The sequence below is a fragment of the Coregonus clupeaformis genome, chromosome 10, assembly GCF_020615455.1.
Source record: "Coregonus clupeaformis isolate EN_2021a chromosome 10, ASM2061545v1, whole genome shotgun sequence".
Classification (NCBI taxonomy): domain Eukaryota; kingdom Metazoa; phylum Chordata; class Actinopteri; order Salmoniformes; family Salmonidae; genus Coregonus; species Coregonus clupeaformis.
In genome coordinates this window covers 35852491-35860736 of record NC_059201.1, presented here as the reverse complement: position 1 = coordinate 35860736, position 8246 = coordinate 35852491, and positions in this window count along the sequence as shown.

Sequence of the window (8246 nt, the reverse complement as noted above, 5' to 3'; positions counted from 1 at the left end):
TAGTGCACTACTTTAGACCAGAGAATGGCTCCCTATATAGTGCACTACTTTAGACCAGAGAATGGCACCCTATTCCCTATATAGTGCACTACTTTAGACCAGGGTCAATAGGGTTCTGGTCTAAAGTAGTGCGCTATAAAGGGAATAGGGTTCCATTTGGGACGTAGCCATACTGTTGGTTTTATTAGTATTTTATTGGCTGGCTGCATCTTCATCCCGCCTCTGGATTTAGTTGGCACATCGTTCTGTCGCCATTATCACCATCCCAGAAGTTGCAGGACAAAACTACAAATTAAGGAATTGGTTAAATTTAAGGTTTTTGTTAGGTCAGGTTTAATGTAAGGGAAAGGGAAGTGTTCAAATGGCTTGAAATCATGTTGTAGCCCAAAATCAGGGCCTTAAATTGATCCTTTTGTTGAAAATATTGTAAATGTTACTGAATGGTTGTGTTCAGGCCAGGGACCAAACAGTCATTGCGATTGCCAAAGGCGTTCTTAGAGAAAATTACAGCAAATTACTGTAAAATACGTATTTTTCGGACAATATTATTATTATTAATCTTAATTTCAATGTACCGGTATAAAATAAAATGACTTGAAAAGACAAGTTGCCATGTTATTTTGAACTAGGGTATGTATGCACAAATAACACTTACAATTGTCTGATGCAGCAAATACATTTTTCACGGGGTCTTTGAAGCCTAATTTATACCTCATGCAAGTATTCATCGCAAGAAAGTAATTAGCTACTCAAAATGGCCATCCTGCGTAGTTTCATCAAGTTACAAATTGTAGGGCTGCACATGTTTGTATGTACGCAGAATGGCCATTTTGCTTAGCTAATTTTGTTGTTGCATTCTTGCGTCTGGTATAAATAAGTCCTCTTGTCACATGACACAGTGCTACATTTCTTGCAGGTTCTCAACCAACCATGTGTCTCCCAGATGTGTCCGTTTTTTGTTGCAGTTCGTTTACATTTGCTGAACAGAACTGTACAGTGTGTATTGGATTACATTTTCAGAAATTGCTAAATAAAATGATACAAAAAAAAAAAGGCATTTGAATGAGAGATACCCAAGGGTGTGGCGTCTATTCTACATACCATCAATACTTGACTTCCTTTCAGACCTGGTTGGTCAACTATATCAAACGTCAAATACTGGAGCTGCACCTGATTTAGTTTGCCCAGTACAGTGGAGCCAATGACTCGGCTTTGTCCCAGTACTAGGTGCTTAATCAAGGACACCCCTAACACCAATGTGACTGTTCACCAAACCCACGGTTATCGCGGTTTTGGGTTACGTTTCGGTACAGCGGGGAAATGAAATGCCAACAGTTACTGTAGTTCATTTTTGTTTATTTCCGCAAAGTGTTGGTATTTCTGATTCCATATATGATCATGAGCCATATGCCTGATGAGAGCACCATCAGGAATAACAACACTTTTTCTGAAATTAAAACACCAACTCGACAACAATGGAGGCCTTTTTGTCTGGAGAAGGAAATGAACGGTTCCAGCGCTGTAGGAGTTGTATCTACTACGCTTTGTTTTGGGACAAACCAGATCACTCAGAGTTCCAATGCGCCAATTGTTTGCTTGCCGAGGATTATAGGCTTGAAGTGGCTTCCTTGATCACGCAGGTCGCCAGCCTACGTAAGAAACTGGGGAAAACACAGAATGGAATGTTTACCTTTTCTACGCCGGTGGCTGGACGGCGTTCGCGCTCGTTGGATGCATCTCCGCCTTGTCGTTTGTCGTTATCCGACTGGCCGGTGTTGCCTGGAGTTCGTTCGCCAGGGGAGCCATCTCCTGCCTCTCCTCCCCCATCTGATAGCGGAGTCAAAGGAGCACAGCAAGAGGAGAATGGCAATCTACGATGGTCGCATGTCACGGGCCGCGGAAGCCGATGACAGCGACCTCCCGCAAAGCAGTCTACACTCCCAACGAGAGGCCCGGAGCGGATACAAACAAAGAATAGTTTTGCTATCCTGGAGCCTGATCTTCCTGCACCTTCGTTGCTGCGGCCACAGTGCCTACTCCTACGATTTCAAAGTCGACGTCGGCAACCTTCCGTCCATGCTCTGGATCGAGCAGGGCTTCTCCATCTGTCGGAGGGCTGCAACGGGCGCAAGTTATCATGCCTCTCGCCCGTCCATAAAGGGTTCTCCGAATCCTGTGAAGCGTGGGAGTGGGCGGATTACTTCCTCCTTCTCACCAGCTGTGATTTTGGGCAGCTCCATGGTAAGAAATGTGAGCATTCCTGGTGCAAAAACAATGTCCTATTCCGGGGCTCAAATATAAATATAAATTACTAAGCTGATCCCGACTGTACTAGTTCAGGACATAGAAATCGATTCTATCGTAGTCCATGTGGGTTTTTAATGACATTATGAAGTGCAGCTCTGAACAGCTGAAACTGGATTTTAAAGAGCTGATTGACTCTCTGCTAGACACGAATAAAAGACCCATCATATCTGGCCCTGTGCCCTCTCTGAATCATGGCATCATATCTGGCCCTGTGCCCTCTCTGAATCATGGCATCATATCTGGCCCTGTGCCCTCTCTGAATCGTGGCATTGAACGCTTTAGCAGGATTCTTTCTCTTCACAACTGGGTATAACTTTTGTTGACAATTGCGATACCTTTTGGAAACAAAACACGTTTTATAAGGAGGATGGGATCCACCCAAATCATTTGGGTTCCTGGATCCTTTCACAGCATTATAAGGCTGCGTTGAGACAATGACTTATCAATGACCCAAGCCCAGCTCAGTTAATCCCTACCATTGTGTTGGAAGACACAATGTAAGTAACCTAATTTAGGTCCCTCTAACTGCTCTGTATGCCTCTGTTGATCCTACAGCTATTGTATGCAGTAATCATGTGCCTATGAACCAGATCTATACTGTTAGCACTGAGGTGGTGTGCCCTAGCAGGAAGGCCACTGTGTGCAGCTCACCCTGCACTAACATAAAGAACTCGAGCATGTATACCTCTGCTAAGCTTCCCAGTAAAGCAAGAAAAACATTCAAGCATCCCAGAAAGTGTTAGAAATAGCCCACGTTAACATATGTAGCTTAAGAAACAAGGTTCATGAAATGTATAATTTGCTAGTAACAGATGACATTCATATTTTGACAATCTCTGAAATTCACTTAGATAATACCTTTACAATACAAGGTTATAACATTTACAGAAAAGACAGAAATGCCAATGGTGGAGGTGTTGCTGTTTTATATTCAGAACCACATTCCTGTAAAGCTTAGAGAATCTCATGTTAAATACTGTTGAAGTAATATGGCTACAGGTTCATCTGCCTCACCTAAAGCCCATTCTGGTGGGAAGCTGCTATAGACCAAGTGCTAACGGTCAGGATCTGGATAATATGTGTGAAATGCTTGATAATATATGTGATATCAATAGAGGTATACTTTCTGGGTGATTTAAATATTGACTGGCTTTCATCAGGCTGCCCACTCAAGAGAGAGCTTCAAACTGTAACCAGTGCCTGCAACCTGGTTCAGGTTATCAGTCAACCTACCAGGGTAGTTACAAACAGCACAGGAATTAAATCATCAACATGTATTGATCACATCTTTACTAATGCTGCAGAAATTTGCTTTAAAGCAGTATCCAAATCCATCGGATGTAGTGATCACAATATAGTAGCCATATCTAGGAAAACCAAAATTCCAAAGGCTGGGCCTAATATAGTGTATAAGAGGTCATACAATACGTTTTGAAGTGATTATTATGTTGTTGATGTAAAACTGTTAAATCCCCGTGGATTGATGATACATTGAAGAATTGAATGGTTGAGAGGGATGAGGCAAAAGGAATGACAATTAACTCTGGCTGTACAACCGATTGGCAAACGTATTGCAAATTGAGAAATCATGTGAATAAACTGAATAAAAATAAGAAACTGTACTATGAAACAAGATAAATGATGGTAAAACGCTTTGGAGCTTAAATGACATTTTGGGAAAAAAGGCAAACTCAGCTCCATCATTCATTGAATCAGATGGCTCATTCGTCACAAATCCGACTGATATTGCCAACTACTTTAATGATTTTTTTATTGGCAGAATTAACAAGCTTAGACATGACATGCCAGCAGCAAATGCTGACACTACACATCCAAGTATATCTGACCAAATTATGAAAGACGAGCATTATAATTTTGAATTCCGTAAAGTAAGTGTGGAAAAGGTGAAAAAATTATTGTTGTCTATCAACAATGACAAGCCACCGGGGTCTGACAACTTGGATGGAAAATGACATAATAGCGGACGATATTGCCACTCCTATTTGCCATATCTTCAATTTAAGCCTACTAGAAAGTGTGTGCCCCCAGGCTTGGAGGGAAGCTAAAGTCATTCCGCTACCTAAGAATAGTAAAGCCCCCTTTACTGGCTCAAATAGCCGACCAATCAGCCTGTTACCAACCCTTAGTAAACTTTTGTTTATTGTAAAATAGCATTGTATCTAGTCAAACAAATTGACAAGACTTTCAGCACGCTTATAGGGAAGGACATTCAACAAGCACAGCACTTACACAAATTAGGAATTGGCTGAGAGAAATTGATTTTGTTAGACTTCAGTGCGGCTTTTGACATTATTGATCATAGTCTGATGCTGGAAAAACGTATGTGTTATGGCTTTACACCCCCTGCTATATTTTGGATAAAGAGTTACCTGTCTAACAGAACACAGAGGGTGTTCTTTAATGGAAGCCTCCAACATAATCCAGGTAGAATCAGGAATTCCCCAGGGCAGCTGTCTAGGCCCCTTACTTTTTTCTAGCTTTACTAACAACATGCCACTGGCTTTGAGTAAAGCCAGAGTGTCTTTGTATGCGGATGACTCAACACTATACACGTTAGCTACTACAGCGACTGAAATGACTGCAACACTTAACAAAGAGATGCAGTTAGTTTCAGAGTGGGTGCAAATAATACGTTTGTCCTAAATATTTCAAAAACTAACAGTGCAGTAATATCTAGCAATTCACAACAATACACACATCTAAAAGTAAAATAATGGAATTAGGAAATAGGAAATATATAAATGTTAGGATGAGCAATGTCAGAGTCCTGAGTGTGTGTACAGTGCATTCGGAAAGTTTTCAGACCCCTTACCTTTTTCCACATTTTGTTATGTTACAGCCTTATTCTAAAATTGATTAAATTGTTTTTTTCCCTCGTCAATCTATACACAATACCCCATAATGGCAAAGCAAAAACATGTTTTTAGACGTTCTTGCTAATGTATTAAAAATAAATGGAAATATCACATTTACATAAGTATTCAGACCCTTTTGCTATGAGACTTGAAATTCAGCTCAGGTGTTTCCATTGATCATCCTTGAGATGTTTCTACAACTTGATTGGAGTCGACCTGTGGTAAATTCAATTGATTGGACATGATTTGGAAAGGCACACACCTGTCTATATAAGGTTCCACAGTTGACAGTTCATGTCAGAGCAAAAACCAAGCCATGAGGTAGAAGGAATTGTCCGAAGCGCTCCGAGACAGGATTGGGTTTAGGCACAGATCTGGGGAAGGGCACCAAAACATTTCTGAAGCATTGAAGGTCTCCAAGAACACAGTGGCCTCCATCATTCTTAAATGGAAGAAGTTTGGAACCACCAAGACTCTTCCTAGAGCTGGCCGCCCGGCCAAACTGAGCAATCGGGGGAGAAGGGCCTTGGTCAGGGAGGTGACCAAGAAACCGATGGTCACTCTGACGGAGCTCCAGAGTTCCTCTGTGGAGATGGGAGAACATTCCAGAAGGACAACCATCTCTGCAGCACTCCACCAATTAGGCCTGTATGGTTGAGTGGCAAGACATTACATTTTAGTCATTTAGCAGACGCTCTTATCCAGAGCCACTTACAGTTAGTGCATACATTTATTTTTTATTTTTCATACTGGCCCCCCGTGGGAATCGAACCCACAACCCTGGCGTTGCAAACGCCATGCTCTACCAACTGAGCTACATCCCTGTATGCACGCATGACTAAGTCGCTTTGGATAAAAGCCTCTCAAAGAACTTCATGATGACAGAAGTGAGTGCTACGGGGCGATAGTCATTTAGTTCAGTTACCTTTGCTTTCTTGGGTACAGGAACAATGGTGGCCATCTTGAAGCAAGTGGGGACAGCAGACTGGGATAGGGAGAGATTTAATATGTCTGTAAACACTCCAGCCAGCTGGTCTGCGAATGCTCTAAGGACGGTTTTTGGTTTGGGTAGGTTTTAATAGTCGCAGTGGGAACAACATCCCTAATACACTTCCTGATGAACTCAGTCACCGTGTCAGTGTATACATCAATGTTATTCTCAGAGGCAACCCGGAACTTATCCCAGTCCATGTGATCAAAACAATCTTATCTTAATTAACGGTCAATTACTGTGAGACCGGCAGTTTTTTGCTTGACAATCACCGGCTGACAATTTCATGACATTGTGTTGTGTTAACCCACAGTTTCATCAGCTGTCCGGGTGGCTGGTCTCAAATGATCCCGCAGGTGAAGAAGCCGGATGTGGAGGTCCTGGGCTGGGGTGGTTACATGTGGCCTGCAGTTGTGAAACCGGTTGGACGTACTGCCAAATCTCTAAAACGATTTTGGAGGTGGAATATATAGGTATTTTTCCATAGCATGTATCGTGGAATATAAGACGTAAACAGAATCATTATATGCAATTATGTGTTTAAGGGAGTTGGCTATATAATCCTATAATAATCCTCAAGTATGTACTTATATAATTTTTTTAAGAAACTGTTGAAACCACGCCACCAGTCTAGTCCACGCCCGAGATTAGTGTCAGAAAGAAGGAGGGGAAACCGAAGCAGAATTGAACGAGAGTAAACGGGACAAAGAGAAAATACATTAACATAAAGAGACCAAAGTGACTATGAACGTTTATAATCATGTAACTGTATAAAAAGAGATCTCCGAGTCTGGGACCGGCAGTTGCTCCGCGGACCGGCTCGGCTTGATACTTTGTAATAAAGTCTATTCTGAACTCACAAGCTCCAGTGTCTGAGAGATATCTTTGAGAAGTATTTCCATGACATTTATGGTAGAGAAATGAACATTAAATTCTCTGACAACTGCTCTGGCCATTCTTGCAGTCAGCATACCAATTGCACGCTCTCTCAAAACATCTGTGGCATTGTGTTGTGTGATAAAACTGCACATTTTAGAGTGGCCTTTTATTGTCCCCAGCACAAGGTGCACCTGTGTAATGATCATGCTGTTTAATCAGCTTCTTGATAGGTTCTTGGTAAAGGAGAAATGCTCACTGACAGGGATGTAAACAAATTTGTGCACAACATTTGATAGAAATAAGCTTTTTGTGCGTATGAAACATTTCTGGGATCTTTTACTTCAGCTCATGAAACATGGGACCAACACTTTTCATGTTGCGTTTATATTTTTGTTCAGGATAGTTACCTCTTCCATTCTGAACAACAAACACCGCACTTTAATCACGGCTTTGAATAAGCACTGTTGGGAGCTTTATGAAATGGGTTTCCATCGCAGAGCAGCTGCACACAAGCCTAACATCACCATGAGCAATGCCAAGCGTCGGCTGGAGTGGTGTAAAGCTCACCGCTATTGGACTCTGGAGCAGTGGAAACGTGTTCTCTGGAGTGATGAACACGCTTCACCATCTGGCTGTCCGATGGACAAATCTGGGTTTGGCGGATGCCAGGAGAACGCTACCTGCCCCAATGCATAGTGCCAACTGTAATGTTTGGTGGAGGAGGAATAATGGTCTGGGGCTGTTTTTCATGGTTTGGGCTAGGCTCCTTAGTTCCAGTGAAGGGAAATCTTAACGCTACAGTATACAATGACATTCTAGACAATTCTATGCTTCCAACTTTGTGACAACAGTTTGGGGAAGGCCCTTTCCTGTTTCAGCATGACAATGCCCCCATGCATAAAGCTAGGTCCATACAGAAATGGTTTGTCGAGATCGGTGTGGAAGAACTTGACTGGCCTGCACAGAGCCCTGACCTCAACCCCATCGAACACCTTTGGGATGAATTGGATCGCCGACTGCGAGCCAGGCCTAATCACCCAACATCAGTGCCCAACCTCACTAATGCTGTTGTGGCTGAATGGAAGCAAGTCCCCGCAGCAATGTTCCAACATCTAGTGGAAAGCCTTCCCAGAAGAGTGGAGGCTGTTATAGCAGCAAAGGGGGGACCAACTCCATATTAATGCCCATGATTT